General features: G+C 42.4%; 1 protein-coding gene and 1 long non-coding RNA gene across 2 annotated transcripts in view; both read right to left on the minus strand.

The window, feature by feature from the left end:
- Positions 1-16,283, minus strand: part of ush (Zinc finger protein ush) — a 164,622-nt gene that overhangs the window by 72,343 nt on the left and 75,996 nt on the right. The window lies entirely within an intron of this gene.
- On the minus strand, positions 13,197-14,769 carry LOC100869316 (uncharacterized). The gene is made up of 2 exons (XR_143209.4): positions 14,426-14,769; positions 13,197-13,970 (listed from the first exon to the last, which is right to left on the minus strand). It is a non-coding gene; the product is annotated as an uncharacterized LOC100869316 (long non-coding RNA).

Raw genomic sequence — 16,283 nt, forward strand, 5'->3', positions numbered from 1 at the left:
AAAGTATTTAAAAAAGTTTCGCCACCCCTTGGGCCACGTCTTCCCGTTTAATCGAGTTCTCTCGACCAACCCCTTATCCTCCTCGTTCGGCCATCATCCGCCACGTCACGCTTCTTAACGTTCCCTCAACTCCTCGGGGTTCCTTCATTTTTGCCCCTTGTCATGGCTTGTACGCGAAAAAAAAACTCGCGGACCCATTATTTCCCGAGAGGAGAAGAAGCCGTAGTTTGGCGGATCTTGCTCCCCCTCGTAATTAGGAGAAGCCAATTTTTTTTTTTCTCTCTCTCTCTTGATTCGTTCGATCGTATCATTCATACCACGGATTATATATCCATTTATTCATTTTCTTTAACATCTTTCGACACTTAAGTTAACACGATATTGAATTTAGAGAAAGATGTAAAAGGACAGATTCGATTGGATCCAGAAATCTAATAAAATATCCAATTTTAAAAAACTTTTGCTTTAAGAATTCCATATCTTTTCCTCTATTCACACAGATTTGATTGTATCCACAAATCTAATAAAGATATCCATATCCAATTTTAAAAAACTTTTGCTTTAAGAATTCCATATATTTTCCTCTATTCACACAGATTCGATTGGATCCACAAATCTAATAAAAATACCATCATCATCATCATCGATTTTCCCGTAACATTTCGAGGCGTACGACAGCCCTCTTCAACTCTCGGCTCGTCCCACCATTCTTCCATTATCGAAGGGGAAAAAAAAAAGAAAAAGAAAAAAGAAAAACAGAGGAGGAGCCGAGTGTCTCCAAGTTCGTAGATATTTCAAAAGATTTATTTGCAGGAAGTGGAGAGCACAAGTGGGTTTACGCGAATCGCAACAGCGATTCGAAAGTGTGCAACAAAAGGCGGAGGCGTGAAAATGGGAGGAGGAGGGAGGTGAAGGGAGAAGAAGGAAGAAGCAGAGATTGTCGAAGTTGGCCGCAGAAATCCATTACGAAGGGAGGGTGGAGAGGAAGGACGGTGAGAGAATGAGATTCATTAGGGGCGATAATAATTAAATGAACGTCTGGCTCGGCTCTTCGTTCGGGACGAATCGAGGAGGACTTTTCGGCCCCGATTTTCTTCCCCATCTTCTTCCCGCCAGCCGGCCGGTGTTAAGAGCTTTCGTGGCCGGTCGAGCGTGACGCCCGTCGAACGGAAATTGAACCACGAAATAAAGCGTGTGTCGCGAGAACGTACGAGAAAAAGTGAGAGAGATATTGAAAGCGATGGTAGGTCTTTTCTTCTTCGTCTTCCTTTTTTTGAAGACGAGAGGAATGGAAACGCGTTTTTGCCGACGAGAGGAATGGAATTTGTCGTAGATGACAACGGATGGAAAATATCAATATCCACGAAATCCAGATCCTCGACGAAACCGAAAAATCAATGAAAGGAGAAGAAACGTTATTTCTCTCTCAGATTATAATTACGACGAGTTACAATGTCAACAATGTGATATCCACAGGATGGAAATTCCAAGATTGGCCTGAATCGAATGAAATAAAATAAAAAAGAAGAAAAGTATCCGTATACAAGAGCAAACAAACCGGTTTTACCACCAGCCGGAGAACAATCGGGGAGAACAACCCCCTGCCCTACCCTAAACCGACCCCAAACTAACGCAGCGCGAAGATTAACCGAAGGTGTCGAACTGGAAAAAAGGGAATCCTTTTGCTTAACCCGGCAAGGCGACGAGAGAGGGCGGGTTACCGCTCCTCTTTTTTTCTTCCTTCTTCTTCTTTTTTTTTTTCCTTTCCAACCCCTAGACGACCGGCAGACAATATAAATGTCGAGAAGGGTGGGAAGAGAGGAGACGGTGGTGTGGCGAGGCGAGTGGTGGCTGGCTTCGAGGGTGGATATCTGCTAGCGAGTTAATTCCGCCCCCGGGGTGTACGTGTGTATGTGTCGAGGAGACGTAGACCTCGAAAGGAGGGGAGTGTGGGGGGGGAGGAGGAGGAGGAGGGAAAAAAGAGGTAAAAAGAGAGAAGGGGTGGGGGGAGGGAGGGGCGCGGAGACGAGCCGCACGGGCAAGATAACACATTTTGACGGTATAAAAATGAGTGTTTTTCCCTCACCCTATCTCCATGGAGATAGCGCACCTCTCTCTCTCTCTCTCTCGAGAGAGAGAGAGGGGGAGAGAGAGAGAAATCACGGATTTTTGTCTCTCCTTTCGGTCTGTGCGAAGGCTCGACGGGACGAGAGGGTGTGTAGCCGGTTGAATCGGTCAAAGAGACTGCCAGATATCGGAGAGTTCGCGTTTTGGAGCTGGTCCAAGGTATTGCGGGACAACTCTCCTTGGTCCTTCTTCCCCAGTTTCAGATTGGAGAGCAGGAGGAGGAGCATTTAGGCTCGAGGAGATTTTGAGAAAAGGAAAAATGTATCCCCCCTTTTTTTCGTTCGAAAAATTTCGAAAACTTGCTATATAAAAGAATATATATATTTAAAATTTAGATTTAAAATTTATCTCTAATCGAAGGAAAAAATATATCGCGGAAAAGGGAATAATTAGAATTCCTTCACCTGATCACGCGAGGAAGCGTCGAAATCGGTTAGAGATAAAACCATTGCACTCCCAAGGAGGGCAACGGTAGATGATATCGTCTCGGGGCGAGATACCGATGCACCTCAACCCTTCTACCCCCTGCGCGCTTCCTGCATTGTTCCCGCTATCGCAATAATAATACGTGGCGTCGGCCGCTTGTGCAGCTTGTACACCGACAATGGACACTGGGAAGGGGCTGCGTGTCGCCTCCACGCCGAGGTTGGAGGTGGTAACGAGAAAAAGGAAAGCGGGGTAGGGAAGAGAAATTTTTGGGATAGAATTATTTCGAAATTGCATCGAAAAATAAGATAACGTTTAGAGGATCGTGCAAATTGAATTTACGAGTAAGATCGACTCATTTTTCTCATTTGATTGTCGAGGAGAGATTTATAACACGAGCTCATTATTAAATTAAATCTAATTTGCGAGAATAGAAATGAATGGTCGAGATTCGAAAAAAATTTCAAAACAACGGAAACAAGTCGCGCGCGTTGACTCGTTAAGATTCGAGTCTCATCGCGGTAACTTTCCGTTGAACGCGACGATCCGTTTTTCGATGCTTTTTTCGAAGTTTCCAACTCGAAGTTTCCACGTGGACTATCTGAATCCATCGATCGTAAACACGATTTGCATCGATGATCGCCGGCAGAGTTAACATTTCAAATACGAAATTATCTGCAATTCAACGCGGAGGAGTCGACGGTCGGGCCGCGGGAGAAACACACGAGGCGAGGAAACCGTTTGCCCGACGTTAAAATCGTATGGAAATGTTGGCGGATCGAACGTTCTTAGAGCGGCTTGAAGTAGTCCAGGATACGTATTGACAGACGTGTGCACCAACGGATGGAAACAAACGTAAACTGGGCTGTCTCTTCTTCTGACGAATCGATGCGCGCCACGATATAGATGTCTGGATATCGATTTCCACCTATACACACCAGGGAATATCTCGATCCTCCACCAATCCCTTCCTCCATCCGTCCACTAGTTTCCGTTATATCTCTTTGCGTTAAATAATATCCTTGCTTTTTCTCCTCGAGGAAATAACTTTTTTTCTTTTTTTTTTCTTTTTTTTTTCTTTTTTTTTTTTTTAATTAAATAACGTCGAATTGAAACGATACTCAATTTTCCAATGTATAAATATATGGATAATGGCGATGAAATTACTTTGAGGATAACGATCTCGATGAGAAAGATAGATTCGAAATTAAGAATTCCGATTCTTCTTTTATGAATTGGAGAAATTATAGAGAGAGAGAGAGAGAGAGAGAGAGAGAGAGAGAGAGAGAGAGAGAGAGAGAGAGAGAGAGAGAGAGAGAGAGAGAGAGTAGAATTATAAGATCGGTTATAATTAAAGAAAGATAAGAGATTTAGATTAACTTGGTCTAAAGCAGAGATAGTGAACCGTGAAGAATTATCAACCGGATATGTTAATTTATACGCCGCGTTTGTACCTTTTTCTTTACACTTTTTCACGTCGCGTGCATTTACATTTCATTTATTATCGATTAACACGATTTTAGTCAGAAGTCGAGCCAATCAATTCCATTCTCCGTTTTTAATATCCCTAATTAACATCGAATTGTACCAACTCTTTAACATTTTTATCGATTTAACAAAAAGCCTTTAATTATAATTAAAAGAGATGAAAAGAAAAAAAGAAATCGAACGAGACGTTTCGAAAGATGGAGGAAGAACTCTTCATCCTCTTCCAACAAAAAGGAAGATCACAATGAGAAGGGGACGTTAAAATAAGTGACGATAACCGAGAAATAAAATTATCTCTGAAACGTTAATTTTCATTTGCGATCACGTGTAATACAACCGGAATGACGTCCATCTCCATAAAACGTTTCCACGGATCAGACCATCCTTAACTGTTCAAAGATAAAAAAAAATAATAAGATCGACAGGTGATCAGAAAGAACAAACGGCACAATAATAATTATCCGACGTTGATGACCGCCAATTTTATTTCCATTTCGCTCGTTTCACAACACGGAATACACCGTTCACGAAAATAAACTCGATTAACGGCGTCATCTTACTTAACAGTCCGATCTTAAACCGCGATTGAAAAGAAGAAGAAGAAGAAGAAGAAGAAGAAGAAGAAAGAAACGGAGAGAAAAATGAGAAACGGGGATCGAACGAAAGAAGGAAGGAGGGGAAGGGAAGGCAGAATATTCGCTTGAAACTCGTTACAACTTCCTCCGATTTCTAAGAACCGACCTCATGACGACCGCGCGTAACTCACCGCCGAGAGATTAGCCCTCCTCCCCTCCCCGTGTTAACCATAAAGGCTTCATTTTACTATCGGAACATTCCCAGAATTCTCGGTAGCCAGATCTGCTCCGCGATACAAGGCCGAGGGATTAATGCTCGCCATCGAACACGAGGAAACCGTGAAAAAGCCCTCTCCTCGAACGGTTTCCGGTCCGAGCGAGTCAGGGAGAGGGCAAAAAAGGGAAACGGAAAATGACGAGATGATGACATCTTTCGAAGAAAAAAAAGGATCGATCAACATTCGCGCAATCCATAAATCGCGTTTTTTTTCTATCACAGCGCGCCAATAAAAGGAAACGACGCTTTATAAGATCGAAACCAATATGCCGCGATTGTTCTATCGGCGGCGCCCCTCTTCTTCTCCTCCTCCTCCCCTTCTTTCTCTTTTCCCTCGTCCCGTTAGGAGGATGAAGACGTCGGTCGGCGTGCGCCAGGTGTTCCTCCAACCACGTGTAGCGTTTACAGAGTCGTACTACGAGAGTCTTTAACTACGCGATGCACCTACCTATGTGGAATCTTGCGCCTCGTCTCGCGTCCCTCCGCCCGGATTCTCGCGTATCTCGGCCCGATCGACTCGCGTCGCCTTTCTGCTTGATCCGATATCGATCTGGTTCTGGGCCACGAGTTATGGCAAGTTTCGCGGTCGAATCGGTTGTTCTTCCTATCAACGGGCAGAGATACACTCGTGGAGAGAGAGAGAGAGAGAGAGAGATCTATGGAGCAGGAGAGGAGAAAGAAAGAGAAAACGATGTATTTATGGAATTATATATATATATATATATGGAGAATTTTTTATGGAGAATGGCGAGAAGATTAAAATTTGCAAGTTTTGTAGAGAGGAAAGGAGGGAGGAGGAGGGATATCTTAATGCATCGATCATTGTTGGATCGTTTCGAGTATATGGAACGAAGTGTTTTGTAAATACTCGTTTGTAGCGTGTACTCGTTACGCGTTCGTTCGACGATCGAGATCGATATCTGGATAAAGACAGGCGCGGTGAGGCTGCTCGATTCTATAATCGTGCCTACCCAGCGTGATGTTCCGGTCATCGTTAAACTCCCGCTGCGTGAATTTGCTCCGATTTTCAATTTGAATATTCGTGGACATTTTAATAAACGTTGCCGGGAAAAATTTATAGGATGGAATTTCAATTTCTAATTTCATGAAATAAAATTAAATAAAATATATATATATATATCTTCGAACTCTACAAATATATATATATATATATTTATAATTTGATAAAATCAAAATTTTCCATACGAGAACCCCTTAAAAATAGCGAAGACGAATCGATTCTATCTATCTCCATTTATAAAATATTCCTTCTCTCAAATTTTTGAATGAATTTTGAACAACCGAAAACGTTGTTCGCTCTACGAAAATTTCTTATCAAAGACTTTTTTTTTTTTTTTTTTTTCCCAAGAAAACACCGATCGAGCGAAACTATTACGTGTCCGTCATCGATGAAGACGCGAGGGTCGGGCGTGAGATTTTCGTGCGACGGCCCTGGTCTCGGTTGGCGGCCCTGCTGGGTGGGTACGTGAGATAGAATCAGTAGCTGGAGCTAGTTAGATGATAGCATCGCCGAGCCGCGAACCGAGGCTACGCGAGGGTAGCGGGGATGCGAGCGAGATAGATAGAGAGAGCGTGGAGTGGGGGCGAGGGAGAACGGAGAGCGCGATCGCTGATAAGAGCCACCGCGCAGCCGATAACGCTCCCTTATCTCCATCCAGTGGCGCCGCAACTCTCAAGGCTTTCCAGCCTCGACACCACTCGTATATATTCCTCTCTCCTGCCCCTCTCTCGCTACTCTCTTACTCCCTTTCCCCCGCCTCGTTTTCGCCGAATGTTCCGCGATCTTTTTACCCCTTCCACCCCTCCTGCCATCCCCTATTGCACCGTTCCATTTCCTTTCGGCACCCCTCCGTTCTCCACAACCAACTTTGTTTCCAACCCCCGTCCTCCCTCTTTCGTGTAATAATGGAAATGATTTGAATTTTTTTCGATCAGAACAGGAGAAATTTCGAAAAGGAAATTCGGGCGAATTATTGGAATCGATAAAATGTTAAACAAAAATTTCACTATATATTTCACGGACGATAAGACGATCAGTTGTTGAAAACCTTTATTCTCGCTACGATCACGCGAGAAAGTGGACGGAACGGGCATTCGATTTCGAATCGAGCATTCCAAGCGAAGCAGAACCCAAAATTTTGAATTAATACGGATGAAAGGATTTAACGGTCTAATACTTTCTTGATTGATCGAGTCGGGCGGACACGAGGAAACGTATCCGGTTAGCTGAACGCTTTACACGACCGGCACCCCGATTACAATAAAGATAAACACGTTTTAATCAGCACGCCGATGGAACGCCGTCGAGGCAAGTGCGTTTCGTCTCCCGATCGAAAATATATTCACTCCGATCGGGCGTGTGTATCATCGAAGAATCATCGATTCCATCCTTTCTTTTCTTTTTTTCCCCTCTTCCCTCTTTTCTTTTTTTTTTTTTTTCATTTTTATCTGTGTCGAAAGATCACGAACGTTTCCTTATCTTCTCGCATGCACGGACCTACCCCTCCCTGTGTGAATATCCGAGTCGATGCGGCTACGGCCGTTGTACACGCGGTTATTTCAACCAGGCTTGTTTGTTCAACGGTTGTAACGCCGCCTTTATTTGCCCTCCATTTTCCTCCTGCCTTCGGGCCACTCTCCAAATTACACTTCATTCTCGCGTTGCAAATTGTTACCGGCGTGAAAAAAAGGCCCGCCTTCGATCGATCCTCTCTCTCCCAAGCCAACGTGGGAAACGATCGGTTGTGTAAAATGGATTATCGAAAAAACGAAAGATGGGGGAGAGGATGAGACGTGGGAGACGAGAGGAAGGCCTGTCGTGAAAGAAACTTTGGATAGTTGGAATTATTTTCTCGAATAGCAACCGTCTCTTATTCCCGAGTGGAGGGATAACACGCGAATTATATTCACGTACGTGCGTTACGTTCAAGTTGGAGTGGACGCACAGCCGCGTGGATGGAGCGTAATAGAGAAACGCGGCGATTAATTGCGGCCGACTGGACAGACCAGTTAAAGATAGAGCCGATAAGTAAATCAGTTTGAATAAGAAAAGACACGGCAACGGTTCACCGACTCGGTAAGTTCCCCGTCGAGACATAATAAGAGACATAATAATATTCCTTCAAATCCTCACCTTTTCCACCACGGTTAATAAGCGGATACGTTTCAATTAGGTATATAATAAAATACTTCAATTCCAATTTATCAATCGAGTCGTGGAAAAGCCACGATTTCATTAATTTCGCTAATCACCGCTTTTCCCAACGTATTTCAAATACATCGTTTTCGATGTTAATTTTCTCTTTCCGGACGGAATCGAAATCACTTCTCCATTCCTCCAAAAACTTTCCCAGCGACGAAAAATAATATCTTCTCGATCGATCTTCTCCCTTTCCCCCGTTTATCCCTTCCTTTCCCCTTTTCACAATGCGACGACCAAATCCTCCGATCGGACAGAGAATTCGAGCCGTGTATCGCTACATCTTCGATTATATCCAAGTTATCAGGATCCTAGGATCCGATCGATAAGCTTTTCCAACATTTTTATCCGTCAATGGTATCGGCACTGGCTCGACCGATAGCGATGGAGGAAAGGGGTTGTGCGCGGGAAGAACGCACAGGGGGTGTGGGAGGGCCATTCGAGAAATTGCGATCGTCTCTCTGGAGTGAAGTGAACGTTAGCACCGGGTCGACGTGTCAGACAGAGAGAGAAAGAGATAGAGAAGGGGGAGGAGATGGGGGGAGGTTGGAAGCGTTATCACAAGGATATCGAAGTGTGTATAAACTAGGACATAGTCAGTGTACAGCGATAGGTGGGTGGGAGGCGAGGAAAGGGGAGGAAGAAGTGGGAGGTTGGGAGGTGGAGAAGAGATTCCCTGAACGATACCGGTATAGGATGCCAGATTCCCGAGGGAGATTAGATCCCAGCCGTGGATAGAGGCTACCTCGACTGCGTACAACTCACCCACTCCCTCTCCCTCTCTCTCATTCTTCCATTCTCTATCCCCGCTTTTTTCTCTCTGTCTACCTCTTTCTACGTGTGTGTGTGTGTGCACTACTATAATATCCCTTTCTCTCTACAATCGGGTTCACTCTCTCTCCCTCTCTCTTTCCTTCTCGAATGGTTTATTCTAGCTACTTCTCTTTCGATCCTCTCACACGCCCCCCCCCCCTCTCTCTCTCTCTTCGTCCCTTTTATCATTCACTCCGTGCCTTTCTCTGTCCACCCCTCCTCCTCCTCCTCCTCCTCCTCTTTCTCTCTCGCCGCAACAAATTGCCGAACGTCTCGCGAGCCGCGTCATTGTTCCCTCTTCTTTTGAAGGCTGAAGAAGATAAATAGATAGATAGAATTATTGTGCGCTCGGGCTTAGCTTCTCGTCCCCGGCAGCCACGTAGTGACGTAAATGAAGAGAAGCGAGAGAGAGAGAGAGAGAGAGAGAGAGATACGCTTCCATTCGTTTTCACGCGTTTAGGCCGTCGACGCCGCCACCACCCTGCTTATTGAGAACTTTCCTATCCTCGTTTAACTCGACGCTTCGTGTTCGGCGGAGGAGGATATCGAGTAAGAGAGTTCCTTGACGTTGTTAAGTCGAGAGGGAAATGATTCGCGGATTACGCATCGAGGATTATTTTTAGGCGGAGGCGAGGAGGAAGGAAAAGGAAAAAAAAGAGGGGAGAAAAAAAAAAAAAAGGAACGAGTTTAGACAATGACTCGACGCTATCTGTTGATCGACTGGTGGTTCTTCTTTGGTAAATAGTGGAAGATAACAGGCGGACAATACCGTCTAGGCGAACGTAAAGATAAACGGTGAGTCAACCGGTCGCGAGATAAAAGTCGGTGCCTGGTACCAACCGCATACTTGGACGTTTTTGGCGAAAATTCGGCCCGAATATTTCGCGTAATAATCCGATGTAAGAGATTGGAATCTGATTCCAGTGGAAATGTATTGTTCGCCATTCGTATATAAATATCTCGTCGATCCGAGAAAAAAGGTTTTAAAAGTTGAATTCTCATTTGCAAAATTTGCCAAGATATCTATCTACGCACGGATAAGAATTCTCGAGAAACTTATATATTTTTTCTTTTCGATGTTGAATTTGATTCGAAAAATTTGATAGGTGGAATGGGGGAAAATATCGTTCGAAATTTCTCGAAGCGCTTCGTCATCGAGGTGTATCAATGAGCGTGCAATTGAAAAAGATGTACGGGCAACGAGGCCCGTTATCTAGCCTCGATATCGGTCAGGCATTTACTCCTCCTCCTCCTCTTCCCCTCCCTCCTGCCGCAACTGGCAAAAGGAAGAGAAGGAAGGGGAGGGCCGGTGAGAGCGTGTTGTTAACGAGACGAAATGAAATAGATTAAGGTCTAGTAGCGATCGTGGTGGCGGATAGCGTTGGTAAAAACGTGGCTGGCCACGAGAACGTTCGAGGAAAAGGAAGAAGGACGGTGCACGGTGTGCTCTCCACGTTCATGCATGGCGTAACCATGCCGCGCGATGACAAAAGCGGCCATCGACGTTCTTCTATACGGCATTCCGGGAAAAAAAAACAAAACAAAAAACAAAACACAACAAACAAAAAAAAAAAAATAACAATCTGCTCTCTGCTTAAAACGACAATATTAGAACGAGAAGTAGAAATTCATTGTGATTCAACGATGATAATAATAATAATGATAATTCGTAATTTCATGGTTTGTTGTTTCATTATCGAACGGGACGAGATTATTTAATTATAACGTATCACAATTGTCGATACGGTTACAATAAAATATTCGATCCAAAGGAATTAGCTGACTTACCGAATACAGTTATACAATAACATTTCTAGTATCAAATAATTGCAACGATTGTTAATCTACATTTCTCCAATGTGAAGCGTATAAATTAAAGAGGTTTCTTTAAAGAAATTGACCATAAAGATAAAACAGTCAATCGAGTAAATTGTTCTCGATTCATTGCAAGTTGTTGCAATTCGAATACAATTTCTGCACAATTCGTTGAATGAATTCTATTCAATTAGAATCGAAAGGGAGAAGAAGCATGCGTTTTTTTCCTTTCTTTCCTTTCTTTTTTTTTTCCTTTCTTTTTTTTTTTTTTACGGGACACGGAGTATGCACGGTACGGTGCGCGCAGAAACGCGCGAGTGTAATACACGCGAGAGCAGGAAGAGGAAAAAAGAGGAGCGGACGGAGCACACGCGTGTGTCCCTCGTGAACCCACGCACACGCACACGAGGCACGCAGCCCCGTATACACGATCGAAACGGCAAGATAATCGCGGCACGTACTTTGCCTATCGCGTATGTATATACGATTTTACGGATAACACCGCTCGCGTTCTGCCGATCGCCAGCCGAAAGACGCCGATGCCTAACAAAGAACTTTTCAATAAATTCGTGGAAATCCACGCTATTGAGACGATAAATCGACACGACACTTTTTCCCCCTCCTTATTTCTTCTTATCGCTTATTTAAGAAATCGTGGAACGCTTGCATGTATTGGCCAATAATTTTCGATCGAGGATACTCGACATCATCCTTCGCCACGTGAAATTTCAATTTTTATCTCACCTTATATATATATATCCAATAATAAAACTCGACAAGCTGTTCGTTGCGCTAAACGTTTGTTTTCCATTCGACGGCTCGACTCGAATCGAAAACGATTCGAAAGAAAGAGGATCAGAAAAGGAAAAAAAAAGGAAAGTGGGGAAAAAGAAAGTGTTCAAAAAACGATCAACGTTTGACCACACCACAGCCCCGTCGGGAATAGCGAGCTTTATAATCCTTTCAACGAGCAGAAACAAAAAAGGGAAAACAGAGAGAGAGAGAAAGAGAGAGAGCATCGACCGAAAAGCTGGAAGAGCGCGTAGATCGTGAAGCGATATCTGGACGAGAGGCAGAGCGTGCGAGCGAGCAAATCGACCGGTCGATTTTCAGAATCTCTGACCGAGAGAGGGAGAGAGAGAGAGAGAGAGAGAGGGGCGGGAGAGAAGGAAAAAGAATTGAGCAGCCGATGTAGGACACACACCGAACGTGTCACCGCGCGAGGCCTGACACAATGAGAATGACGAGGATACGGCGGACCGTACGGTGACTTTATCTGACGCACTGACGCATCGTGACGAGCCATCCGCCGTGCTCGATACCATGAGTCACGTGGATAGAAGGGAGATGAACGTACCACGTGTGACGAGGACGGGGATCTTTATAAGAGAGAAACGGGTGGGAGGGAATGATGTGTGTGTGTGTGAAAGAGAGAGAGAGAGAGAGGGAGGAGAGCTAGGGAGAGATCGTTATCGACGCTTTCCTGTGTCCTGCCACGTTCTCAGAAGAGCATTCGAGCTGTATGAGGAAACGCCGTCCATGAATTATTCATAGCCGTCGTCAAACGACTGCTAGCGCATCGCTTTATACCTGCGCGCACTCTGGCTTCTTTGCCCCGGCGAGGCTGGCCCCACGCGAACTCCAGAAAATCGTGGATAACGACGACGATGAATGAATCGTCGGAGGCGAGGATGGAGTTGAATTCGTTGGCAAATTCGTATCGCGAGTCGCTGGGTTTGAGATTGGGAATGATGAAGGTGGTTAGGGTAAAGTTGGTGAAAGATGTCCATTCCTGGATAGAGTGAAAGTTAACTTATTGGACGGATCTCTCTTCTATTGAGAGTGAAATCAATTGAAAAATATTACATTCTGTCGTGATCTCTTCATACGATACGATGCATCCTTGCTGTTCAACGACTGATCTATCTATCTAACTGAGAGTTAATCCTAATCATTCTAGCAAGTTCCCATATCCAGACAGATATCCAGAGAAAATAGAGAATCTTTGCGATATTCTTATGGCTCGAGTTCGAAAGAGCGATTCCGAGATACACTTGCAGGGCCACGCTTTCGACCATGTCAGAGGGCAAGTAAGAAGAAGAAGAGGAAGAGAGAAAGAGAGGGGACGTTAGTTATCTGGCGCACGTCAAAACGGCGCAAAGTTGTGCCGGTCGGGAGAGGCATATCTCGGTCGCAGCAGGTTGTACGCTGAGACTTGGTGGCACAGATACCGGCGCCTCAATGTCAGAAAGATAGCAGTCTGAGAGACTCCGCGAGACTCGTCACGACGTGCCACGGGAATGACTACTGTGCGCCTGCCTCGCCTTCCAACTATGTACACGCCGCTGCACCTCCGCCTGTGTCCGTTCTCCTCCTATGGACATTTGTTGGGTCATCTTGGTAACCTCGATCCCGCCCATCGACACCTTCGGACCTCGCTCATTTATTACTAGCATTTTTCCTTATTTCTTTTTTCTTTTATTTTTATCTTGTTGTATATATATATATAAGATATCTTATATAAACAATTATAGAATGGAACTCTATAAAAAGAAATTATGAATTTATGAGTCATAAAAAAAATGTAAGAGGAGAGAAAATAGAAAAGAAATATTGAGAAATGAAATAAATGAAATAAGTCGAATAATGTACCTATAATAATGAATTGAAACTTTGAATTATTTTTCCAAAAAACGTGAACACAACTTTGAAGAACTGGATATGAATGAATGTTGAATTTGAAATTAAATTATGCAAGTGTCACGAGTTTGGAAATTTTCGAATATTTTTTCCAAAAGATTGAAATCATCAATTTTGATAATTATGTAATAACATAAACATTCTTCTCCCGTCTTTCGATGATTAGCATAATGAGTTTTTTCTTCTCTTCGATAATCGTGATTGGATACCGATACACAAAATGGAACACTGGACGAACTGTTCCAGGCTCGTTAAATTTTTAAAGGAATACAAAAATTCACGACGAAGACAAAACGCATCTTTGTACTTTCGAACGGGAGAGATAATGATTAACAGAGGCGAGACAGTTTTAATCAGACGCCAGCTTGATCGCTCGGAGATTAAACTATTTACGAGGCGACCTTTGTACGTTTGCGTGCGTCACTGCAATCGCGGAACATCCTCCGGCTTGTCGTATCGCTTTTCGTGTAGGAAGATTCTCTTCTAGATTATCCTTAAACTTCAAAATTCCTTTTACTGTTTCCAATCGCTAAAACGATATATATAAACGATATATTAAACTGCGATAGAGATCGAATCTTAAAAACAATAACGAGACGGAAAAATATAATAAGTTTAATAATAAAATAAAAATTAAGAATGGATCGATATAAATAGCACGATAAAATTATTTTTCTCAGATATGAATGATTCGTTTGAACGATATATCAGAGATCCTTATATTTGATCGCGTTTAATTCATATATAAAAATTTACATCAAATAAGAGATCCTTGTATCTTTTTCATCGTAACATTTTTATACCATCCAAAATCTTTGACTTCTAATTTCAATTTTTTCACGATATATATATATATATATATATAATTATAAGCTTAAAATGTTAGTAATAAATGTAAATTCAAAAATTTCTTAACCTCGAAAATAAAAAATTGAACAATATAAATAAAAAAAAAAGATATCATCTGAAGTAAAAAAAAAATACCTGAGTATTAAACCGTTGTATTTTCCAAGTTTTTATCTATTTAATCATCAATTATTATCTTCTAAACGTCCAAACAACGATATTCAGTTAAAAGAGCAACATGGCATTACGGACAGATGTTCGCTAGGTAGCGGCGGTACCAGACGAAGAGTAGAAGACGATTAAGCGAAAAGTGGTCCAGACGAGTCCATAGATATTCTGATATAACTCGGCATGGAATTCGGAGGCCGGAGAAGAAGAAAGGCCGACGAGAGGAGCAGAGGCCGGCTACGAGACGAACGAGTGTCAAAACAGTTGGACTCGAGGCTCGTGTTCAGAAAGAGCCACACGATGACTTGGTAAATCTGTCGACAGACCAGTTCGATCGTAAACAAGTTTCTTTGTCTACGTAACGATTAAATAAAATTTCTCGCTACCTAAAACACATCGATCGACGTGTCCCCCTCCACTGTTTTACTATCTTTTAAAATGGAAGTTCGATAAAATGTTGGACGATAATTTTGCGAAAGTGACATTCGACGATAGATTATTTAGCCGATTTATACGGAAGATAGGACGGAAAACCAAAACGGTGTTACATATTTTATTCGAAATAAAAAATTCAACTTCGGTTTACTCGGCTCGTTACTCAATTTCATAAAAATATATTTGAATCAGAACCGATGACACGCAAGCACCGATGCGATCCGATATCAAAGCTGAACTGCAAACGGTGGAATAATATGATGCCCACGAATTATTGCTGAACGATCCGAAAAAAACACATCGCGATACGCATATGATGCGTTTTATCGCAATCGTGATGAAGAGTTTGTACATTCGTAAAACCAACTACGTTATAGATAATACAAATCCTGTAAAATTTTGTCGATTTCACATAAAGCTATAAATTATTGTATTTCTGGAAAGAAACTCCCGATAAATCTATACATCTAACTATGAATCTTGAAATCTTCAGATTAAAAAAAACTTCGTTCAAGTATATACGTAGTTTGATACAAATGAAGTCTATGTTAAATATTCAACATTGTGTAATAACGGCATCTAGTAGTTGTGTAGTCATTAATTTGCATAGAACGATTGTCCAACTTCGTTTATTGTGATATAACAAAAGATATATTTCTTTTTGCACTAAAATAACAGAGAAAAAATATATAATAGAAATATATGACGATATATTGTAGAAAGAATTACATTTGTAAAAATAATGTTCTTATATTAAATCCTTGAATATTAGAAATTTCATTATATCGACATTGACACATGACGTTCTTTAAAAACATAACCAAATATGGAAACTAACCTCCTAAATATCCTAGTCATTCTAAAATTTCTTAATATTCTATTTATAAGAATCATCCATTTCTCTAATTATTAAAATATAATTAAATATAAATCAAATACAGGACTAACCTCAAAATTCTAATTCTAAAATTCGTTGAATGTGTAACGTTACACACCATACCATAAAATCATTCTTCTCTGTAATTCGATGGACTTCGTATTGCCAGAATTCTAATCTCTCTATGCGAAAGATTTAAATATCTTCGTAAAATTCATTTTGAGCTACCTTTATGAAATCGTATCGTTCGATGTCCACAATTCGTTCCGTGAATCGCCCATTTCTCAACACGATGAACCTAACCAAACTGTCCAAACGAGTCCATTCCGAGGTAAATTCCAACAGAATTCGGCGATACAAGTTTCGCAATATCCATCGACGAGGAGACCGAATTGAACTTTTTTTCACAAGGATCTGGGTCGATCTGCCATTTAATCGGCCATAATTCAAACGTTAAACGGGTATTAAGATTTGCATACGACGGCGGTGTCGTCACAGTGATTTTGCGCGGACGCC

Source organism: Apis florea, unplaced genomic scaffold (genome assembly GCF_048593485.1).
Source record: "Apis florea isolate Af1SG1 unplaced genomic scaffold, ASM4859348v1 contig_3793_pilon, whole genome shotgun sequence".
In the NCBI taxonomy this organism is placed as follows: domain Eukaryota; kingdom Metazoa; phylum Arthropoda; class Insecta; order Hymenoptera; family Apidae; genus Apis; species Apis florea.